Source organism: Neodiprion virginianus, chromosome 3 (assembly GCF_021901495.1).
Source record: "Neodiprion virginianus isolate iyNeoVirg1 chromosome 3, iyNeoVirg1.1, whole genome shotgun sequence".
Lineage (NCBI taxonomy): Eukaryota > Metazoa > Arthropoda > Insecta > Hymenoptera > Diprionidae > Neodiprion > Neodiprion virginianus.
The window spans coordinates 16,580,530-16,605,974 of NC_060879.1; the positions used below are offsets into that span (position 1 = coordinate 16,580,530).

Here is a 25,445-nt window from a genome sequence, read left to right on the forward strand (position 1 = left end):
AAATAACATTTGCTAGCTCGCGAGAGTCTTCTTTCAAAAAAGAGGACTCTTGTTGTAGCAACTGAAGTTTCAGTTATCGCGAAACCTTTTTATCGTACGCACGGAGTCCCGGAGCAAAAAACACAATTGGACACTCCTTGTGATAACAAGTTTGAAGATTATCGTTACGCACTTCATACCTCGTTGAAAGAATACGTTCATTTTTTCCTTGTTACATTTTTACCAGTTTCATTTAATTTGATTGTAATATTATATTTTCCTTGATAAAAAATGAGTCGAGACGCGAAAAAGGTTGCCCTTATCGTTCAAAAAGGCAAAGGCCTTAACGAACAATTGAATATATTGACCAACGGGCTCGAACAAGCGGAGATTGATTACGTAAATGCAAAACTTCGCTCAGAAAGAATTACTGTTTTATTTCACGCGTATGAAGAACACCATGACGAACTCGCTATTCTCGATGCCGATAACGTACAAATACAAGAGATTGACAGTCTCAGAGACAAATATTACCGGGTCGCGAGCCGAATTCAAACGATGCAAGTAGCTAACGCCGAAAATAATATTACCGCGCCTATCGGAAATTCAACGTTCATAGAGAGACAGAGATTGTTGAAATTGCCAGCGGCCGAAATTCCGAAATTCGATGGAAATCACGACAAGTGGCTATCGTTCAAGAATACTTTTAAGTCTATGGTAGGTTCGCGTACTGACATTGATAACGTCATAAAGTTCACTTACTTGAGAAACGCGTTACAAGGAGAAGCTCTCAACAAATTATCAATCTACCATCTTAGCGCGGAACATTACGAGAACGCGTGGAAACTTTTGACCGATTCTTATGACCGCAAACGTGTGCTCGTATCCAAGCATCTCGATGCCATATTAAACATTTCGACTATTGACAACGTCACTTCGACTAATTTGTCAAAGTTAATTGACGACATGAGACAACACATGAGCATGTTACAATCTTTGCAAGTAGAGCCAGACGAGAGAGTCATCATCAGAATATTAGAAAGGGCATTACCAGTGCATATTCATAGAAAATGGGAAGAGTCTTTGAGCCTGGACGAGCTACCGGAATTAAACAAATTTTATCAGTTCATTAATGAGACGATATTTAGACTTCGCACCTTTGAACGAGATGAGTCGCGGCGGGGAGGAAGTATCGCTATAAAACGGGGCGGACATCAAATTTCGAGCGGAAACAAATATCGACGACACGAGTCGGGCGTTCGCGCTTTCATCACGGGTACCTCAGACTCTTGTCCCAAATGCAAAGAATCTCACCCGTTGTTCAAGTGTCCAATTTTCGAAAAATTACCGATCAATCTAAGATGGAACGTAATTAAAACAGCAAGACTTTGCCGCAATTGTCTTCGCGCTCATCCCGGGCGTTGTACCGCCACCCATTGCAAGCGATGTAACGTTTATCACCATACGCTCTTACACGGAGAATCTGCGACGAAATTGGGACAGTTGTCCTACCAGAAAAAAAGATCAAGACACGAATAATCCTCAAAAACATGCATGACTAGCCAACATTGCTTTGAGTACCGCTGCACACACTTTTCAACTACAATTGATAATGAGTGCGATTGTTCGTGTAAGAAACGCGAACGGGACATTTATTCAAGCAAGAGTGTTACTCGATACATGCGCAACAGCACATTTTGTCACAACAAAACTCGCGCGGTCATTAAATTTACCTATACGCAAATGTGTGATATCCATCAGTGCGATCGACGAGATGGAAACGAAATCAAACGGGTGTATTGATATTAGCTTCCGATCGTTGCACAGCGATTATCAAAAATCGTTGAATTTTCTAATGATTCCGAAAATCGTAGATTTCTCACCGAACAAAATCTTCCCGCGAAAACACTTCAACATTCCCCGTGATTTACCACTAGCCGATCCGCAATTCAATATACCCCGTCCAATAGATATGTTGATAGGTTCGGGTGCTACAGTCAGATTAATTTATCCCAAGGAAATTTCGACAGGTTCGGGTGCTATCGGTCAGATTAATTTATCCCAAGGAAATTTCGACCTTTACGCCCAAAAGACTTTGCTTGGCTGGGCAATCGTGGGAGGAAATAATTCTCAAGATGCAAAGAATCGTGTGACGTGCAATTATAGTGAGTGAACGTCACAAATGAACAAGTTCTGGGTAATCGAAGAACCTTATACGAAAAACACAAAAGATTCCCAAGAATCGTTGTGTGAGTCACATTATAGGAAAAATACAACGCGCAATACGGCTGGACGATACATAGTGCGCCTGCCATTCCGAGAAGAGAATATCGAACTAGGCAATTCTCGATCTTTAGCTTTGCGTCGTTTTTATTGTCTCGAACGTCGATTCAAAACGGATTCAAATATTTTTGCGGAATATAGCAAAGTAATGCAAGAGTATATAACTCTTGGGCATATGTCAGTAATAGAAAATGAAATTGAAGAAGGATATTATATGCCTCATCATCCTGTGATTAAAGAATCAAGCTCAACGACAAAACTACGGGTAGTGTATAACGCGTCCGCGAAAACTAAAAGGGGCATTTCTTTAAATGACGCGTTGATGGTCGGCCCGACCATACAGAATAAATTGTTTGAGCATATACTCCGATTTCGCATGTACGAGTACGTGCTCACAGCTGATATCGCTAAGATGTACCGACAAGTTCTCGTTGACGCTCGCGATAGAAAATACCAGCGTATTTTCTGGTACCACGACAATAAAATAAAAGCGTATGAGCTGAACACTGTGACGTTTGGTGTTGCGTCCGCACCGTATTTAGCTATTCGGACAATTCAACAGCTCGCGGATGATGAAGGAGCGGCTTTTCCCCTGGCGCAGAAGGTACTAAAACGCGACTTTTACGTCGACGATTTTCTTACGGGAGGGAATTCTATCGAAGAAGTGTTACAAGTACGTGATCAAGTCATCGAGTTGTTGAAACGCGGCGGATTTATTATTCGTCAGTGGGCGTCAAATCATACACACGCTCTCGACAACATTAATGAGAAAATTTTAGGAGTTGATTGCGCGGTGGAGCAAAATACCGTGTTGAGAACGTTGGGAGTAACTTGGAACTCGCAACGTGACACTTTTGTATACAGTGCAAAGCCCATTGATTTAACAACAAAAATTACGAAACGGATCATTTTATCGGAAATCGCTAAAATTTTCGACCCTCTCAGTTTGTTAGGCCCAATAATCTTAACTGCAAAATCCATCATGCAAAAATGTTGGAACGCGAAAATCGATTGGGACGAATCAGTCACACAGGACTTGTTTACTATTTGGTCCTCTTTCGCGAACCAAATGAATCTCATACGCGATGTATCCGTAGAACGACGGCTTTTAATCAAAGATCCAACGCGAATTGAGCTTCATGGTTTCTGTGACGCAAGTAAGATAGGCTATGGAGCATGCTTATATATGCGTTCTACGAATCAAAATAACGAAACGATCGTACGTCTAGCTTGCGCAAAATCTCGTGTATCTCCCTTAAAGGGAAATGAAGATGAGACTACTATTCCTCGGTTGGAACTTTGCGGCGCTCTAACTCTTTCGCGACTTTTCATTGAAGCTCGGTCGACCTTCGAATTTCATCTCGATAAAATCATTTTTTGGTCAGATTCGACGACCGTATTACAATGGCTTCAAAAATCTCCACAGACCTTGAAAGTTTTCGAAAGAAATCGTGTTTCCGAAATTCAATCTCTTCAAGATCAGGTCGAGTGGAGACACGTGCGTACAAAGGATAACCCAGCGGATGCACTTTCGCGAGGACAACTTCCTGCTGAATTTCTAAAAAACACGACGTGGTTCAAGGGACCATCGTGGCTTTCAAAACCAAAAAATCAATGGCCAGAGAACTTAGAAATTGTGATTTCAAGGTCAAAAGACACCTGTTGCTTAGTCGAATTGCCCAACGAACTGTTCAAACTTTTTTCTTCGTTTGAAACAATGTTACATGTGCTAGCATTTTGTCTTCGTGTACGTCGAAACAATACATATGTTCAAAAAAATATCTGCGTGCAAGAAAAAATCGAATTAGAGCGCCGAATTCTGCAAATTATTCAACAAGAACAATTTCAAGACGAAATAAAATATATAAAAAAGACCGGTAGCGCGAAAGGCTCACGACTCTCTTCTCTCAATCCGTTTCTAGACGAGTATGGATTACTTCGTGTAGGTGGACGCTTACGACATGCTGAAGTAACGGACGATTATCGGTGCCCTATTCTGTTGCCCCCTCAACATCATGTAACCGATTTAATTATCAAAAAGATTCACCATGAGAACTTTCACGCCGGAATTCAAGGTACCTTGAGCGCGATACGTCATCGGTTTTGGATAACAGACGGGAAAAATCAAGTTCGAAAGATTGTACGACGATGCGTGCGCTGCATTCGACATAGACCGAGTTTACTCCATGCTCGAATGGGAGATCTTCCGGAGTCGCGTGTCAAGGCTACGGGAGCTTTTACCCATGTAGGGGTCGATTTCTTCGGTCCCATTTACATAAAAGAAAAGAAACTTCGAAATCGCAATCGGGTAAAAGCGTACGGGTGCATTTTCATATGTATGTCAATTAAAGCCATTCATATTGAAATAACGAGTGACTTGACAACAGATGGCTTTTTAGGCGCGTTTAAACGTTTTATCGGACGAAGGGGAATACCTCAACACGTTTATTCCGACAACGGTACAAATTTCGTCTGTGCAAATAACAAATTACGCGAATTGTACGCTCTTTTAAACTCAGAAGATTTCAAGAAGAATCTGAATACATTTGCCATCCGAAAAAATATAATTTGGCACTTTTCCCCTCCTATATCTCCTCATTTTGGGGGTATTTGGGAAGCAGCCGTCAAGTCTTTCAAACACCATTTCTACCGAACAATAGGCAACCAATTATTGACTTTTGAAGTATTCAACACCTTGACAATCGAAATAGAGGCCATATTGAATTCGCGACCTATCTGCTCTATTTCTACAGACCCAAACGATCCCCTTGCACTTACGCCGGCTCACTTTTTGATTGGTCGTCCTATGACTATGTTAGTCGAAAATGATTTTTCATCTGTTCCAGAAAATCGTCTCTCGAGTTGGCACTTCATCACGAAGGCTCGCCAAGATTTTTGGAAAAGATGGTATCAAGAATACCTTCATGAATTACAAAAGCGACAAAAATGGCATAAGTCAAAGGGTGAAATCAAAGTCGACACAATCGTCATCATCATCGACAAGAATATCCCGTGCATGCAGTGGAGACTGGGTATGGTGGTCGAAGTGCACCCAGGAAAAGACGGCATCATTCGAGTAGCTACTATAAAGACAGCAAACGGAACGTACAAAAGAAACATTACGCAGCTTTCTCCGCTCCCGACCGAGAATTCAATATTTAACGTTTCACAAACCTTTACACAAAAATTGACACAATATTCCTCGTTTCCCTCGCAACGGGGGGAGTATGTTCCGTAGGAAGAGTAAAAACATAAATATATGTATATCAGCACATATATACACACACATAAACAAATAACATTTGCTAGCTCGCGAGAGTCTTCTTTCAAAAAAGAGGACTCTTGTTGTAGCAACTGAAGTTTCAGTTATCGCGAAACCTTTTTCATCGTACGCACGGAGTCCCGGAGCAAAAAACATATAAACCCATATAAAATCGAATACACCTTCTTAAAGCAATTGCCTTTGGCAAACAAATTATACGATCGAGCGCTGTCTCTCAACTAAATCATACGATCGAGCTTGTCTCTCACAATATAACGCGACGGGCTGACGAGCCCGTCCGTAGGAGTCGAGCATTTTCTCCTCCTGACTTTCCTCGTGGAGTCGAGCGGTCTCCTCCAAATTCCCACACTTAATCATTCACACGTTATTAAATATTCATACCTCTTCAAATTTAATTGATTTCATCTAACCTTTGTTCTTGTGTTGAAATATAAATAAATTTGGGTTTTTTATGCCTTACGGCTTTTTCCCAACTAAATTCCCTGGTTCAAGTTATTTTCACATGGAATAAGTGTCTTCGTAAGTTTCCTCGTTCATGAATAAACAGGGTCAAACAAACTTCGCCAAATTGAGGTGTCCAAAAACACTTCAGAAAGACAGGATTTTGAGCGTTCGGAAAAGACAAAGCCTCAAAATTACAGAAATAAAAATAATAATAATAATTTTAAACAAAGAATCGTGGTTCTTTTCAAGACCAGAAAAACAAACGTGAAATTAAAAGCGCGGTCATGACAGATCAAACTGGCTTATCTTGTTTATTTTGTAAGAAAGTTGGACATGACGCCAACCATTGTTTCTTGCTGAAGAAAATTACTGGAGAGCCGGTGCAAAATTCGAATCCGAACTTCTATAACTGGCGAAAAAAAGATATAGAAATTAGGGAAGCAAATCCTCAGTCGAGCTCTTCAACAGAAACCCGTCCAAAAAACTAATTTCGGATGATTCGTCGGGGCGAAAATCATCGCAGATTGCGAAAAGTGAAAGCCCTCTTAGAGAACAGTTTTTAATTAGAAGTCTACGACAGTCTGGTCTTTACGCGCGCGGTACTGTAAATGGCGTCGATTGTCTTTCGGTAATAGACACCGGCGCGGAAGTGACCGTAGTTCGATCGGATATCTTTAACTCGGATCACCAGATTGTTCCCTATTTATCCCTGCGAACAGCCACTGGAGAGACGACCCCGGTTTCAAGACAGGTTACTGTCCAAATCAACCTTTTTGGATGTATCGACTCTCCGCATAAGGTTTTTATAGCAGATATAGAGGATGAAGGTATTTTGGGAATAGACTTTCTTACAGCACATAACTGTGTTATCTCGACCAAGAGAAATTCACTAGCGTCAAACAATCGCGAACTAGCTCTTTGTACGAATAGGAATGGAATTTATTGGACTCCTCCTGGAATTCGGGAAATAGAACTTTCTGAGGATGATTTTCAACAACACTTTCCTTCACATTTACAGAGCCTTGTTTAGAAGACTTCGATTTCATTGAATCCAGCTCAGTTAGAATCGTTTAAATCTCATTTGCTAGAATTTGTAGATTCTTTCGCCAAAGATAGTGGTGATAAGGGCTGCTGTACTTCCGTCAAGCACAAGATCGACGTCGGAGAGAGTTCACCAATAAAACAGGCTCCTCGAAGACTCGCTCTCAACGCCCGAAAAGAGGTGAAGAAGCTCGTGGAAGACATGCTAATGAACGACGTGATTGAACCATCGTCTAGTCCCTGGGCCTCACCAATCGTTCTTGTCAACAAGAAGGATGGATCCGAACGATTTTGTATCGATTACAGGAAGCTGAACGACATAACGAAGAAAGATTCTTACCCTCTACCCAGAATCGACGAGACACTCGACCTGATAGCTGGTGCAACTTGGTTCAGCACCATAGATCTTCAGAGTGGATACTGGCAGGTCGAAATGGATCTTCTGGGCAGAGGAAAACAGCTTTTGTCACAGGTTTAGGAGGGTTATAGCAGTTCAAGGTCATGCCTTTTGGCTTAAGTAATGCCCCGGCTACCTTTGAACGAATGATGGAGGCTGTTCTCCATGGGCTCACTGGCAAAATATGCCTCGTCTATTTAGACGATATAATCGTTTTTGGCAAGAACTTTGAAGAAAAAGTTCAAAATCTCAAACAAGTTTTCGCCAGGCTGAAGCAAGCAGGCCTAAAAATGAGCCCGAAAAAATGCCATTTATTCCAGAGAGAAGTAGGCTTCCTCGGACACATCGTCTCAGCTCAAGGTGTGAAGACCGACCCATCCAAAATCCAGAAGGTTTCTTCTTGGCCGACACCTAAAAATAAAGAACAAATTCAAAGCTTTTTAGGCCTTTGTACTTATTACAGAAGATTTGTAAAAGGGTTCGCTAGTATAGCTAAACCTCTCCATTACTTAACCGGAATCAAGATTCCTTTTGACTGGACCCCGGAATGCGAAGAAGCTTTTAAGAAATTAAAAGAAAATCTTATTTCTTCGCCGATTTTAGCTTATCCAGGGGTCGAACTTCCTTTTATTTTGGATACGGATGCTTCTCTTTCAGGAATAGGTGGGGTTCTGTCACAAATTCAGGGAGGTCAAGAGAGAGTGATTAGTTATTTCAGCAGAGTTCTAAGTAAAACCGAGAGAAATTATTATGTCACTCGTAGTGAATCTTTGGCTGTTGTTAAGACCGTAGTACATTTTCATCATTACCTGTACGGTAGGAGATTTTTGATACGAACAGATCATGTTTTGATGCGAAGACCTTGTTTTTCGTGTTTTGCAGGTTATTTCAGGATTTATCTTACAGGATTATTATGGATTAGACAAGAAGTTTTATTTATTGCGTAGGTTGCTTGTTTACATAACTGAGGAAAAATAACGACTAACTGGTACTTCCGGCATAAGCCTCGTTCGAGCGTCTGAGGCACGCTCATTGGCTGACTTACCGGCCACGCCATTGGTGGCGCTCTCAGGCGCTCGACGAATCAGCGCAAAGGAGCAGAAGAGTATGAAAACCTTTTAGTTCTCAACACGCTCACTGTTTGAATACTCAATCAAGCTCTGCATGCCCAAGCTATCTCGTAGAACGTTAAATCTCTCTCTAGGCACAGCCTTCGTAAAAATATCAGCCTTTTGGCCCTCTGTAGGAATATATATTACCACAATTTCCTTACTGACTACTTTTTCGCGAATAAAATGAAACCTTACATCTATATGCTTTGTTCTTTTGTGAAATTCTGGGTTCTTTGCCAGTTTAATCGCGCTTTGGTTGTCAACATACAACGCCGTAGCTTTTTCGCAGTTTGACCCGAGACTTTTCAACAAATTTCTTATCCATATATTCTCTTTCGCGGCCGTTGCTGCTGCTACATACTCCGATTCTGTAGTGCTTAGTGTTACCATTTTCTGTCGCTGACTCGACCACGTGACTAGTCCGTTCGCGTAATAAAACGCATAACCTGTTGTTGAGCGACGTGTTTCTAAATCCCCCGCATAATCGGCGTCGCTGTATCCCACTAGACTCGAATCTTTTTCTCCGTTTCTGTATACTATCCCGAGGTCTCGCGTTCCATTCAGATATGCTAATACTCGTTTTACGGCTCTCCAATGCGACTCGGTATGCTTTTCTAAGAACCTCGCGACCGAATTTACCGCGTACGTAATATCAGGGCGCGACACTACTGACAAAAACATCAGCGAACCGACTGCTTCTCGGTACGGTGAGCTATTCTCACTTTCTTCGTCTTTTTTCACAGGTTCCAGTGTTACATGCGGGTCGGCGGGGACGCTCACTGCTTTCGCTTCGTCCATTCTGAATTTTCGAAGTATTTTCTCCACATAGTCACTCTGATGTATTATCATCGATTTCTCTTTTCGATTTCTCGCGATTTGTAATCCTACAAACCTATTCGCGTTTCCGATCGTTATCTCGAATGCTTCTCTGAAATATTCGACCAGTTTTTCAATCACGCTCGACGATTTACAAGCAATCAGCCCATCGTCAACAAACAACGCTAAATACACGCTTTCACGTTCAATCATCCCTCCATACACGCACGGATCGGCTTCCGATTGCACTAGATTATATTTTCGCAAAAATTCACTGATTCTAGCATTCCAGCACCTGGGTGCTTGTTTTAGTCCGTATAAAGACTTTTTCAACTGACACACAACACTTGCACTATTGTTCTTGACCTCGAGTCCCTCCGGAATCTTCATGAAGATTTCTTCTTCGAGCTCCCCATATAGGAACGCCGTGCAGACGTCGAACTGCATCAGCTCTAGATCGTCCTGCGTAGCTCGAGCCAGGAACATCCTCAGTGAATCGTATCGAATCACAGGAGCGAACGTCTCATTGTAGTCGATTCCTTGTTGCTGGCGAAAACCCCTTGCGCAAAGTCGCGCTTTGTACCTCGGTTTATCGTTTGTTTTCTCGCGCACGACTTTGAAGACCCATTTAGAATCAATGATTTTCATGTCTTCTTCTTTCTTTACTATCTCCCACGTTTGATTTTTCTCATGAGATTGTAGTTCGTCGTTAATCGCGCTTACCCACTTTTTGCTTTCCGGTCCTTTGACCGCTTCTTCATACGTTTCCGGCGGTTTGTACTCGCTGTAGTCCATTTCAGCTATCAACCTGGGTGGCTGTCTCAACGACTCCCGGTCTCGTAGTATGCGACGTTCCACTCCCGGGTTTTCCTGTCCCACGCCGTCTACTTGTTCGTTGTCTCTGGCCTCGGCTTCCGCCACGTCTTCATCGTCGTTGATCTCGATTATTTCATCGATGCCTCGAGTTGTACTTGGTATTTGAAGTTTTCTTTTACTCGAGTCTGGTTCACTCGTATCCAGCAACTTTAACTGTTCTTCAAACACCACGTCTCGTGACACGCTTACTTTCCTTTTGTCTGGATCGTAGAGCCGGTAATTCGAAGAATCGCCTTGATACCCAACCAGTACCATTTTTTTCGCCTTGTCGTCGAGTTTTCTTCGCAATTGCTTTGGCACATGCATGTATGCCGTTGATCCGAAGACGCGCATATGCTCGAGATTCGGTTTTCTGTTTGTCCACGCTTCGTACGCCGTTTTTTGATTTCTTCGACTCGAATGCGTCGTGCGATTCAGCACATACACGGCAGTACTCACCGCTTCCGCCCACAGGAATTTCGGCAATTCCTTTGCTCGCAACATCGTTCGTGCGCACTCGAAGATCGTTCGATTGGCCCTCTCCGCTTTTCCGTTTTGTTGCGGGGTGTACGGCGCGGTATTTTCCATGACGATTCCTTTTTCTTCGAGATACGAGGCCATGTTCGAGTTTTTGTATTCTGTACCGTTGTCCGAACGTATGATTTTTATCGACTTTCCAAACTTGTTCGTCACCATGTTCTGATACAACCTTAACTTCTCAAGCACTTCGTCTTTGTGGCGTATAAAATACACATAGCAGAAACCCGACGCGTCATCGATAAAAGTCACGTAATATTTCGCACCCCCCAGAGAGTCAACCTGTATCGGTCCGCACACATCCGTATGCACACACTCTCCTGGTTCGGTACTTCGTTTTCCCGGTCGCTCTCGAAATGACTGTACATGTGACTTCCCGAACTGGCACGGTTCACACACGAATTTTTCAGTGTTTTTCAGTTTCACCCCTTCGACAAGGCCGTCGCGCACCATATCGCATAGTGCTCGGGCACCGACGTGGCCGAGACGCTCGTGCCACAACTTTAGGTCTATTGACGAGATGTTAGCTTCCGTGTGTTCACTTGGTTTTATCACTCGAAACAACATTCGGTATATCTCGTTGTTTTGTTTTATTCCGATCGCGGCGATTTCGTCTTCACGCATCACGGTCACGCGTTCTTTTTCGAACTTTACACCAAATCCCTTTTTCGTACACATACCGACCGAGAATAAGTTCTTCGTTATCTCCGGCACGTACAGGACTCCTTCGATTCGCGATTCGCGCCATTTACCGTAGACGAATTTCGCGATCCGTATTACACCTTCGCCTTTTACCTCGCATTGTTCGCTGTTGCCGAGCACGACAGTGCCACCATTACTCGGCGTGAACTCGTCGAACCACTCGCGTCTATATGATATATGCCTCGACGCACCGCTGTCGGTCAACCATGCGTCGGTATTATCGATCGCTAACACTTTATCGATTGTCTCTCGGTGTGGCTCATCGCTTTTGTCTCGAACTTTCGGTCGTCTTCGCGATTCTTCGCTTGAGACAACGAACGCGTAGTCACGTGATTTACTTTCTTCGCGTTCTCCGCCCTTTTTCTTTTGCGAGCGACACATGCGTGCAAGATGGCCTTTTTCCTTGCACTTGAAACACGTCACATTCTGTAGATCGACCGCCTTTTTCGAGCGTCGATTTTTGTTCCCTTCCTTTTTCACGTTATTTTCACTGATTTTTGTTACAGCTAACGCTTCTGCGACACCATCCACACTCTCGAAACGAGCTTCTTCCCGAATAAGTCGCTCGGTCAAATTTTCTACCGTTTGTCTATTCTCGTCCATATTTTCCCACACGGTTCGAAATGCACTATACTTTGGTGACAAGCTGGCTAAAATTTTTGCCATCACCGTGGTGTCGTCGACTGCCGAGCCAAGATCTCGCAACTGCTGCGCCAGGTTTTTTACTTTGGCCACGTGTTGCACCATTGTGTCCCCGGATGCCCATCGATGTTCATGGAATTTCTGCGTCAAATACAGCTTATTCGAAGCTGATTTTTGTTCGTAAATTGCGCACAACGCATCCCACATTTGTTTGGCTGTGGTACACGTTACTAACGGCTGCAATTGAGCCCTCTCAACCGACGTCGAGATTAGTACCATCGCCTTCGCGTTATCTTTTTTCCAGGCCGTCTGATCCGGCACCGCTGCACCCGCCGCAATCAGCCTTGTCCCATTGACAATGTCGTCCACACCGGCCGCATCGAATACTGCACTCATTTCGAATTTCCAAGTAAGAAAATTCGTGCCGTCGAGCTTCTCCACATGTCTCGATGTTATTTCCGACGTCATTTTTCCGTCTCTCGAAACACTTGCTTTCACAACAGAGAATTTTGTTCAATAGCCACTTGTTGATCAAGATGGCTGCCTCGTGGTCGAACCGTCGCAGAATCCACACGCGACACCCGATCGCGCTTCCCGTTTTGATAGATCAATTTTTCGCAGTCAGACTGACTGGGCCCATAACCTTTTGATGCGAAGACCTTGTTTTTCGTGTTTTGCAGGTTATTTCAGGATTTATCTTACAGGATTATTATGGATTAGACAAGAAGTTTTATTTATTGCGTAGGTTGCTTGTTTACATAACTGAGGAAAAATAACGACTAACTGGTACTTCCGGCATAAGCCTCGTTCGAGCGTCTGAGGCACGCTCATTGGCTGACTTACCGGCCACGCCATTGGTGGCGCTCTCAGGCGCTCGACGAATCAGCGCAAAGGAGCAGAAGAGTATGAAAACCTTTTAGTTCTCAACATCATGCTTACCTTAGGTGGTTACTTTTGTTCAAACCCCCGAAAGTCAGGTAGCTAGATGGTTGGAAAAGCTCGGACAGTACGATTTTGACATTCGTCATCGAGCAGGAATTCATCATGGAAACGCCGATGCTCTCTCTCGAAGACCCTGCGAAGAAATCCCAAAGTGTAAACAGTGTGTGTTGTATGTATGTTAAATGGTTAGTACAACACATACAGTATGAGCCTTAGAGGGCGCACACACTGACTGGGGGGGGAATGGCTTCAGCCCTTGTAGCGTATTGACGCATCAACATTATCCTATCATTTATTATTAATAAATCTTACTTTTGTTTACATAGTCTTGTTCATTTATTTATAAAGAACCTAAACATAACATGGCGCTGCGGCTAAAGTGAAAAAGTAGCATAAATTAGTGAATTAAAGAAGAAGAAAAGACTAAATAAAAGTACAGAGTGAATCGGTGTGAACGTCAACGTATAACAAAGAAACAAAGAAAAATGGCGCCTCCCGAACAGCCTCAACCGACAGTGACGGTGAATCAAGTAGAAGAAGGTATTACGGGCTTAAAACCCCCGGATAACCTACAAAACTTAACGGCAGAAGAATTTAAAAGATGGGAGAAAAGATTCGAGAGATACAGAAAACCGTCAGGTGCACACAAGAAAAGTGAAGATGTGCAAGTGAATTTATTGCTACATTGCATGGGTGAAGCGTGTCAAGACATATTTGAAACACTTGTATTTACGAACGAAGCAGACAAAGATAAATATGATGAAGTGTTAAAAAAGTTCAGAGAATATTTTATACCAACGACAAATGAAAGTGTCTGTGCACACATGTTTTTTACAAGAGATCAACAACCAGGTGAAACGTTTGACTCATACGTCACGGATCTGAAAAAATTAAGTTTAGATTGTGATTTTGGTAACATGAAAGATAGAATGATTAAAGATAGAATAGTAGCTGGAATGCATGAAAAAAAATTAAAAGACAGACTATTGAGAGAAAGTGGATTAACGCTTCAAAAAACAATGCAAATATGTAAAGCGGCAGAATTAGCAAACGAACAAGTGAAGAAATTGAATCATAAAACGGAGATAGCTGCAATACAGACGGAGAGAACACAAGGCACGCGCGGGAGAGGAGCCGGGAGAGGAGCACACGGATCACGTGATCAACATTGAGAAGCTTCGAGAGGACAAGGACAGAAGCAGTCAACGAACAGATCGACGCAAGAAGAACAAAAGAAGACGTGTCAAAGGTGTGGATATCAACATCAGAGAAACAACTGCCCGGCGTATAACAAGATATGTAACGCGTGCAAGAAAAAAGGTCATTTCGGTAAGTTATGTAAAAATGTTAAAAAGGTACAAACGATAGCCAATGAGTATGATGATGTAACTAGTAATATAGGAGAATTACTTATACAAGTGATTAATGTTAACACTGTAGGAAGCGTAAATAATGGTTGGTATGAGCAAGTGCATTTTGTTGAAAATGATAAAAGTATCAGTTGTAAACTTGACTCAGGCGCACAAAGTAATGTAATATCAATGCAAACATGTAAACAAATTGGAATTGATAATGTAGAAAAAAGTAACGTACAGTTAATTAATTATGATGGCAAAGAAATTGATACAGTTGGCTTTATTCAAAAAAAATGTAAGATTAATGGTAAAATAAGCTCTTTAAGATTTGAAGTAACTAAAGAAAATAATGCTTCTGTATTAGGTTTACCAAGTATTGATAAGCTAGGATTATTGAAAAGAGCAAAAAGTAAAGTTGAAAGCATTGAGGACAAAGAAAACTTACCTATAGTTAAAAAATTTAAAAATTTATTTGATGGTAAAGTTGGAAAAATTAAAGGTTATAAATACCAAATAAAATTAAAGAAAGATGCTGTAGGAAAAATTGAACCTTGTCGACATGTACCATTTAAATTAAAACCTAAGTTAAAAGAAAATTTAGATAAAATGGAAAATGAGAAAATAATAAGTAAAATTGATAAGCCAACAGAGTTTGTTAATTCTCTAGTAGTAACGACAAGATCAAATGCTGAAATAAGAACATGTTTAGATCCTCAACATTTAAATAAACAAATACAGAGAGAACACCTACAAATACCTACTGTAGAAGAGATAAACGCTAATAAACCTAAAGCTAAAATATTTACTACATTAGATGCGTATAAAGGTTTTTGGATTATAGAGCTCGAAGAAGAATCACGTGAATTAACCACGTTTAACCGACCGTTTGGCAGATATATGTATAATAGATTACCGTTTGGATTATGTTCGGCTCCGGAAGTATTTTATAAAGTATTTTCTGAAATATTTAAAGGTATAGATGGTGTTGATATATATGGTGATGATATTATAATAAGAGCAGAAACAGAGGAAGAACATGATAAAATTTTAGAAAAAGTATGTGAGAGAGCTCAAGAACGCGGTGTTAAATTTAACTTAAGAAAATGTCAATTTAAGCAAAAGCAAGTTAAATATTTAGGACATATATTATCTGAAGAAGGTGTTAGAGTAGACACTGAGAAAGTAAGAGCTATTGTTGAAATGAAAGACCCTTGTGATAAAAAAGAGTTAATGAGATTTTTAGGTATGATTAATTATGTTTCAAAATTTATACCTAATGTATCAGAAATAACAGCAAGCCTTAGAATGTTAACAAAAAAAGAAATACCGTTTGTATGGGGTAAAACACAACAAATTGCTTTTGAAACCTTAAAGAAAAAACTTTGTGAACCACCAGTTTTAGCATATTTTGATGTAAATGAGCCAATAACACTAAGTGTAGATGCTTCAAAACAAGGCTTAGGCGCAGTAGGCGCATTATAGAGCTTCTGAATCGAACGTTACTACAATATTTGTCGTCCTTCGTAGAGCAGAATCAGAGAGACTGGGACTCCTGGATCCCTTTCTTCCTCTTGTCTTACAGATCTGCGATTCACGAGACGACGAAACAGACGCCAGCCCTCATGCTTACTGGAAGAAATCTACGACTTCCGTCAGATTTAGAAAAGGGTCCTATTCCTGTGCAAAAACAACATCAAACAGATTATGCTTCTCTTTTGCAACAGCGATTAGAAGAAATTCATGGCTTTGCTAGAAGTAGAATTTCTATGGCTTCAGACAAATTAAAAAATCGCTACGATATTCGAGCCAGGAATTTAAACTTCAATCCCGGAGATTCGGTCTGGCTCTTTCAACTCCAAAGACAGAAAGGACGATGTCCAAAACTACAAAGAAATCGGGAAGGCCCTTACTTAGTGGTTAACCGGATAAATGATGTTGTTTATAGAATCCGAAAATCTCCTCATTCACGTCAAAAAGTGGTACGCCTGGACCGCCTTGCTCCATTTGAGGAAGATCAACCTGGAACAGTCTCTCCAAGACCTGGAACATCCTTCGAGATTAGATCTTTAGACGTACACCCTTGACAACTGTGATCGACTTGACCAACTTTACAGTCGGTCATCTATTGGGAGAAGAATCTGCCTTTTGGAATTCATTTGAGTAAAACTCGACCGCTTACGATCATTATTGAAGGGAATATCGGATGCGGTAAAACAACTTTCACCAAGAGGTTTTTAGCAGATCGCCAGGTCTGTACGCTTTTAGAACCTCTTGAAGAATATCGACACGTCGCTGGAATTAATCTTTTAGATTTAATGTATCAAGACCCAGATCAATATTGTTATCATTTTCAGCATTTTGCTCAGATGGTTATGTTAGATAGGCATCTTCAGACGACTTCATTACCTATAAAGGTGATGGAAAGATCAATATTCAGTAGCAATTGTTTCGTAGAAGCTCGTTGAAGGTTAGGTAATTTTCGCGACTTCGAATCTCATTCATTGAGGAAAAATTTTGATTTTCTCATTCGCTCGTCTGAACTCAGAGTGGATTTAATTGTGTATTTGCGAGTTTCCCCAGAAAATTCTTTCGCTCGAGTTAGTTCCCGTTCTCGTGAGGAGGAATCGAGCATTTCTTCAGAGCTACTTAGAACTATTCATGAGGTTCATGAGGATTGGCTAGTAAATCAAACCTTTTCTTCTTTGTCGGCTCCTGTTTTGGTTATCAATGCAGGATCCACAGCCGACCAAGTTTTTTCTAGTTTCTGTCCCGCTATGTCACTCGGAAAAGGTTAAGGTATTTTCTTATTATAAAAAAAAGTTTATTCAATCAGAAACTTGATTTATTAAATCCGATTTTTTTTTTTTATAATTAAAGAAGGAAATAACGGGTACCATTCAGAATTTTCTTCATTTCTTCTTTGACCATTTCACATTCGTCACATCCATCCGCCTTTCTTACTGTAACGTACAGACTTTGTCCGCAGAGGTAGCATTTTGCTTTCTCTTCATGGAAAGTGATGTGGAAGGAGACTTTGTGTTTAAACAATTCCGGTCTTGAGCTAGAAAATAAAAATATGATGTTTTCTTATTTCATTATAAATTAATTGTGTTTCTCACTGTGGTATATTTACTGGAAATCGAAGCAACTTTGACAAAGGTAGCTCGCCTTGCCTTTTTCTAAAATCCCGTTTAATTGTCCACATGACATTTCTTTCCACTTGAAGTTTGAAAAACTAAAGGTTTCTGTTGCGGAGAGTTCTTCAAGGTTGCCTGGGAGGAATTTTTTTGTTAATGCCGCCGCGTTTAATGAAGTATATTCCTTTGAATTCATTTTGGGTGGTTCAAAAGTTGGACAAAGACTGTCTTTGATAGAAGGCTTTCTTATAATGATTTGTTTCTTCTGAATTGTTAATCAACTTGAAATTTGTTTTCTTCAGTTGTTTCTTTTTAGAAACTTCTTCTCTGGAATCGAGTTTTGTGTCGGATAGGCTTTGGTTTCTTTTGTGATGTGCATAGAGCCACGATTATTTTTCGAGGTCGATGAGCGATTGCTTGATTTTCACATTTTATTAACCTCAAGTGTCAGTTTTTGTAAGCACTTTTCAGGTTATTTGCCGAACAGCTTTTACCTTCCGACCTTTCCCATTTCCTAAGGATGACTGGTGGCCTTCATTTTGAAGAATGACACGAAATAAATGAGATAAGATCGTTTCTTTTCTTTCAAATAAATATTCAATTTATCTTGTTCGTGCATTTTCCCAAATTCACTTAGTGAATTTGGATTGTTATACCACCACTCACATTTGTCCTCCAAACTCTAGGGTGTACTGTTTCTGAAGGAGTCTTGGATTCAGTCACCCATTCCTTTTACCTGTTTCCTGTGCCGGTTCTCAGAGGGAATCAGCCTTTACGTTGCCTAGTTCCCAGAGTTTTTCCAGTTATGGTTTCCCGCCTCGTCGTACTCATCTGTGTTTGATTCACCGGACTATTTTCCCTGAAGAGGAATGAATTTCCTTTTCGACGACGATCCGGATGATTTTGATGTCTTCAAATTCATGAAGATACATAACACTAGACAACACTTACCTTTATAAAACAAGGCACATACAATTTTGAAATTCAATTCAACGCTCAACTATCTGCTCAAGGTTTTGCTGTGGTTTACCTTGAGACTGTGGGCAAATGCCAGATAGTAAAAAAGAGAGTCTTTAAATTTTTAGAGCCACAGCTCCAACTCACCTTTGAGCACTGACTGCTAAATCACTTTTATAATTGTATTATCTTTCTCGAGTCGGGACGACTCTTTGCCTCGGGGGGGAGTAGTGTTACAAAGGGTGAAATCACCCGTTTCGCCCCCTCTTTAATGATCTAGTAGTCATCATAGATAAAAGACGTTTATAAACCTCTTATGTCTTTCAAAAGAATAAGGTTGCTGCGTCAACCAACATTATTGTAAAAACAGTCTTGTATCAGACTTTGAACGAGAAACACATATTACGTAATTAACGCTTTTTCACAACATTTTATTCACGCTTTTAATTTCGACTTGATGATTAAACTGGCGGATCCGTATTTTATTTCCGTAACGTCAAAGAACGTTACAATATATATATTTTCAAATCTAAGTTGGTTGGGATGGGTTATAAGTGTGAGCAACAGATTAGCTTTACCACGATTCGACGGCCCACGGAATGTTGCACGTACACTATTCGGGAGTAATTCACCGTGCCGTTTGTGCGTTTCGACATTTTGCTCCGAAAGTTTGTCAAAATTCATCACGAAAAGCTTAGTAGGTTGTTTCTCAAACCGCATCTCGGACATGACTGATCGGATTTGCTATAAATATTCCGTTTTGAAGCAGTTTTCTTCAGTCAACGCACGAACATGATCGTGTGTAGAGGTAAACGAAGCAGCAGGCGGCAACATCGTGGCACGGGTCTGGTGAATGAAATCATCAACAGCCTTCCAGTCAAATTGCATGTACCTGGTTATCAGTACTGTGGGCCTGGTACAAAATTAACAAAGAGACTCGTGCGGGGTGATCCGGGAATCAATCTTCTCGACGCAGCTTGCAAGGACCACGACATTGCTTGCTCGCAGAATCGCGAAAATCTTGAGGTTGAAAACGAGGCTGATAGGGTGTGGCCTGAGAAAGCTTGGAAATAGGTTTTCGCGACGAACGCCAATTTGGGTGAAAAAGCAGCCGTATGGGCAATAGCTAATACAATGAAAGTAAAATCAAAACTTGGAATGAGAATTCGAAGACCAAAAAATGTGACCTTGAGAAAAATTATAAATACTGCAAAACGTTCTATGGTTCCAAGCAACGATGCAAAAGTAGCTATCGAATCTGCGCTAAAGGAAGCTGAAAACGCCGTTAAAAAAGCGGGTGGTAAATGTAAAGTGCGAACACCTCGCGTCCTACCAGTACCTTCAAAAGTCGGTGGTTTTCTACCGTTTCTGATTCCTATTTTCGCTGTACTCAGTGCTACAGGCGCGTTAGCCGGTGGTGTAGCAGGTATAGCAAAAGCTCTGAACGATGCAAATGCTGCTAAACGAGAACAGGAAGAGAGCGAATGACATAACTATGGAAGCTATCGCGTTGGGCGAAGGGCTTGATATGAAACCGTACAAAACAGGTCTTGGTCTCCATCTTTCAAAAAACTAGATGCGATGCTACCACGTCGGGCTCTGACTGATTGGGACTTGTTAAAATATGCAAAAATCTTCAAAGTTCCGCATTTACGCGGTGTTTTCATGCGTAATGAAATGCCCAAAAACGGTCCACGAAAAACGAGTCAGCTATAATCAAGCTTGACGACAAAGACGGTCCGGGAACACACTGGGTTGCATACAAGAAACGCGACAATAAATTCAATTACTTTGACAGTTTCGTCAACCTTCAACCACCCTCAGACCTCATGAAATACGTCGGCGTTGGTAGTGTTAAATACAATCATGAAAGGTACCAGGATTATGATACATTTGAATGCGGACACTTGTGTCTGAAATTTCTGAGTGGTGAGCTGTATAAATATGGTGCATGATTTATCAAAGTTAGTTTACCACTCGCAGTCATGGATGATTCATCAACGTTAACGATTTCGGGAACCTCTTCGATTCTCGAGGCACAATGTTTCCCACCGATCGAACTTGCTCGTGATAAAAGTTATGCTCTTAGCTTGGTAGAATTGTTAACCTTTAATTCGATTCCCAACGTTGATGTTGGTCACAATAAAATTTACGTAGCTGATAAAGTGATCACCATACCTACCGGCAGCTACGAGATCGAGGACATACAGAAGTATCTTCAAAACGTGCTAAAAAATACAGATATCAGGCTCAGCATCAATCCCAACAATAATACATTACGCAGCGAAATCACATGCAACCACACGATCAATTTTGAGCCGAACGATTCCATCGCTCAAGTTTTGGGATTTACACCACGTGTATTGGAGGTTGATAAAACTCACGAATCAGACGTGCCTGTAACTATACTCAAGGTCAACGCGTTGCGAGTCGAGTGTAGCATTACAACGGGCGCCTACGTCAATGGACACAAAGTACACACTATTCACGAGTTTTTCCCGACTATCCCACCAGGATATAAGATCGTGGAAGTACCTACCGTCGCACGTCATTTACCTTCGGATCGCCGTCAGGACCATAGATTACGTTCAAATCCGGTTGGTTGATCAAGACGGAGACCTGGTTGATTTTCGTAGAGAAGTTATTACCGTGAGACTACATATCAGATCGCAATAAACGATGGGAATTGTATATAACAGACTGTCAAAGAGTAGGTATATCAATAAATCGACATGCCCCGATTAAGTCAGTCATCGATCGATTGTCAAACCCTCAACACCTCGAAACGTGGAGTTCCTGATAGCTCTGGGTCCGGAACTGAGATCTTTTGGAAGAGGAATTTCCGACAACAAAAAATCGGATTTTGCTGTTTTATCATCTGCTACGTATCATGGAGGAAGAAATCTTAAACATTCAAACATCAGACGTTTTTGACGAATCCGTTGCGCATTACGAGATTCAGGCTCACAAACCTTACGTCTCGTCAACTTTCAACAACAGCGATCAAATTCGACTCACCGTTCAGTACTAGGATTTATACATATTACCCAGCAAAAGTTCGGAACATATCCATGGACGACTCCTCAAACCTGATGGTACAGCTACTGTGAACACACAGCTCGTAAACGACGCGATCTGTCGTTTATCTGAAGAAATTCGCCATGAAATTAATGCAGTTGGGATTGATAGAAGCAAGATCGTTGGCTTGACAAGTCTTATCAAGGGTTACGCTTCCCTGCACCCTGGCCAGACTTGGCTGATGGAGAACGCTGGATGGCTTGATGTAGAAGAGAAGAAAAAATTAACCGATGCCGAGGGTAATTTTGACGTAGTAATACCGCTCAGTATGATATTGTGTTTCGCTGAAGACTACCGCAAAATCGTTGTCAACGCTAAACGTGAGTTAATTTTGACAAAATCAAAAACTGACGTCAACGCAATCGTGCAGACTCAAAAGGAGGAATTCAAAATCATGATCAATGCAGTGGAATTGCTAATACCGTACTTGAAACTCGCGGATCAGAAAAAAGTTGATCTACTAAATTTCATTCAGAAAAATCCGCCTATTTCGATGAGCTTCCGCAGTTGGGAATTGTACGAATATCCCTTACTTCCCACAACATCGAAACACGTTTGGACTGTGAGAACTTCCACTTAGCTTGAAAAACCTCGATACATCATTTTGGGTTTCCAAACAAGTCGAAAGAACAAGACTGGCAAGAACGCAAGTCATTTCGATCATTGTAATATCACGGACGTCAAGCCGTTTTTAAACTTTTAATCTTATCCGTACGGTAACCTGAACCTCAACATGGGTCATAGTCTGTACGCGCTCCTGTACGAGATGTACGCAAATTTCCAAGCTACCTACTACGACAAGAACCCCGAGCCGCTGCTGATAAAGAGTGAATTTCTTCGAGACGCCCCCCATTCGTTATCGACTGTTCAAAACAAAACGAATCTCTGAAGTACGGACCTATCGACATCCGTCTCGAATTTGAAGCTAAAGCCAACTTTCCCGCTAAAACATCGGCGTATTGCTTGATTGTTCACGATCGTATTGCCGAATACAACCCACTCAGTGGTGGAGTGAAACAGATGACCCTGTCCCACCATCTCGCACAATTCAAAGATGGAGCTTATCGTTGACATACGAGCCTTTCAACAATGGTTACGATACTGTTGAATAAAATTGCTGTACTATCGTTGTGAAGTAATTGTCAACTATACCCTAAAAATTGTACTGAATAAAACTGTTTTTCAAAGAATATTCATGAATTAATTTTACACCTTTACCTTAGCTCGTAAGAGAGAATTTTTTTTCAGTACGAAGCTGATGTTGTATTCAACCTTGCTCTTCATCCTTGACCGAGTTGTACTCAAACCGAGTTACGTTTTGCATTCCCAGAGCAATAGTTACCCAACACCGCAGATCCTTGGCTCTGAATGTATACTACCGCAGCTATTGGTCGACCTTGCACTCTGACCTTGACTGAACCCGTTCAAAATTCATTGTAGAGTTCACTTTACAGTTACAAGCCAAAAAAAAATGTCACGTGGATGATAACGTATCGATATTCGAGAGGATGAAAAACAATTCTCAGAACCATTAATTTTGGAATGTCGCGTGGTTGATAACGTGGGAAAAGAATGTGAGGTGGTTGATGTTACACATGCACAATCCTACCGTGGGAAAAGAATTTGAGGTGGTTGATGTTTCACATCAGCAGACCTACCGTGGGAAAAGAATTTGAAGTGGTTGATGTTACACATCAGCAGTCCAGTCATTGGAAAAGAATGCGGGACGGTAACCGACATCCAGGTCGGTAAGAATGTTCACGTCCCCCGCTGCGCCCTCTACCGTTCGCAGGCGAGCACTACATAGAAACTTTGACCTTCGGTCGGTAAGATTGTCGGTAAAACAGCACGATTCTGACCTTCAACCGATAAGAATTGTCGGTAAGGCAGTACGATTTTTGCCGTCGACCGATACAACTGTTGTTAAGGTTGCACGTTTTTGACTTTAAGTTGGTACGGCAGACTGTGACGTCATCGCGGAAAAGAGTTTGAGTCAAGGGAGGATGTCAGTAAGTGTCGATAACAGGAATCTGCGTGTAGGACACCCCTTGTATTGCTACTCACTCTCTATGTCTGTGACAATAAATCAATTGTACACGCAAACATTCATCTCCTCAATGTAACTTCCTCCCATTTTCTCTGATTCTTCGTACGTACGTGAAGTCAAAGGGTTACGAACTCAAAATAGGACGATTAAATTTTCGTTGGTTGAAACAGTCAATGATGACAACATGCAATTCGTAGAATATGCTTTCATTACGACATTTCGGCAGGACCCCGCCTGCCATCAACAGGTTTCTTACAAAATATTATAAATTAAAATAAAAAATTAACTAATTTAAATTCAACACATTTTACAAATAAAACTTTCAATCAAAATTATTATACATAAATGCCATCATCAGTTATAGTTATTAGGTTGTGTTCGCGCAACTTTATTATTATAATATTAGTTCGTAAATTTATCACAGCAAATACTTTAGTTTCGTTATATTCGTATGTTGTACCTATTTACCACGTATAAGGTGACTAAAGAGTCACAACAGTAGACTTTCTTTCTTATTCCACATGACAAGTAGTTCAACGTTATAGTAATTCAAATTACGTACTTATTGTCTACGCCAGAAATTCGTAGGCCGATACTCGAATCGGCAGTTACGTACGTTCGCTTGGCCGGTGAGGGCGCAGCGCAAGTTAGTTAGTCTCGAGCGCTGGAATAGGTAGGACGTGTTAGGTTTTCCTTAGACACGCGCGTCGATTACTTCGTTTCGCGTAGTTTCAAGATTTATCCGTTTAACACGGTCGGGGAAGACGCGGTTCACCCTCCGGTTGGACAGGAGGTCCCCGTGTCCCGGGCGAGCGTCATTGCACTTCAGCGTTGGTTCCCGAGACGTCGGGACCGCTGTTTGCGCGGCATTGGGCCACCATGACGCTCCCAATTCCCTGCTTCCACGAGTGCGTGGAAGTTGCGGAGCACGGTTTCTCAGGGAGACTTAGATAAGTTGGCTTAAGATTATTGAATGATCATTCAATCTAGTTGACGAGGAACGCACCAGCGACTGTATTATCCTGTTTTATGATGATCTGATTTGCAGTTAATAAACACTTGTCTTGTTTCGGCTTTTTCCTTTGCACCGCGAGGGTTTTTATGCCGAAGCAAGCGTCTTGTCTTTCCCGCGAAATCGTGTTATTTATTTATGCAACCCCTCACTCACTCATCCCATCCCGATTGAAGTTAGAGAAGAACTCTGGTCAAACGACCTAAACAGGTTGTCATAAGATAATAAAATATTACAAACTCACATTTCTAGACATTCCTTAGCTCAACAGTTGTTGCTTACATGGTGATACAGAAGGAAGTGACTATCGGTCTGTCGTTTTGACCTGCTTAATTTTAGTTATAATAACAATGATATAATGTCATACATTTGTCTACATGATTGTTGTTGTACTGGCACTTTGTTTATCTGACCTTCAACGCATACGTTTTTTGCGATTTATAAAATGTCTACGCAAAGGTGACTTAGATTATTGATATCTTTTTTTTGTTCACAGTATTCTTTGTCGATATGTGTATCATTTCTTTTACAGTTCATTTGTGTCAGTTAAACTTTGTCTAATATTATAACATTTTCGAAATTGCACTTTTGTCCTTCAACCAATGCGTGATACGCTAATGCCGATCTGTCTGGATCATGTGTTTTTATATCATATTTATGATTGCGATCCTTTTTTTAAGTGTTGAGAAGATCAACCTATGTAGCATTTTTTGCAATCTGTGCAATTAATCTTATAGATAATATTGGTTTGTTCAAGCATGGGTGTTTTTGATTTCAAACATGTAAATGAATTATTTAGAGTGTTGGTGATTTTGTATGACGCATT

The 25,445-nt window shown here is 41.2% G+C and overlaps 1 long non-coding RNA gene across 1 annotated transcript; it reads left to right on the forward strand.

The window, feature by feature from the left end:
* Positions 1–848: 848 nt before the first annotated feature.
* Positions 849–24,671, forward strand: LOC124300739 (uncharacterized). Its single transcript, XR_006907318.1, has 3 exons — positions 849–861; positions 16,991–16,995; positions 24,558–24,671. It is a non-coding gene; the product is annotated as an uncharacterized LOC124300739 (long non-coding RNA).
* Positions 24,672–25,445: the final 774 nt, after the last annotated feature.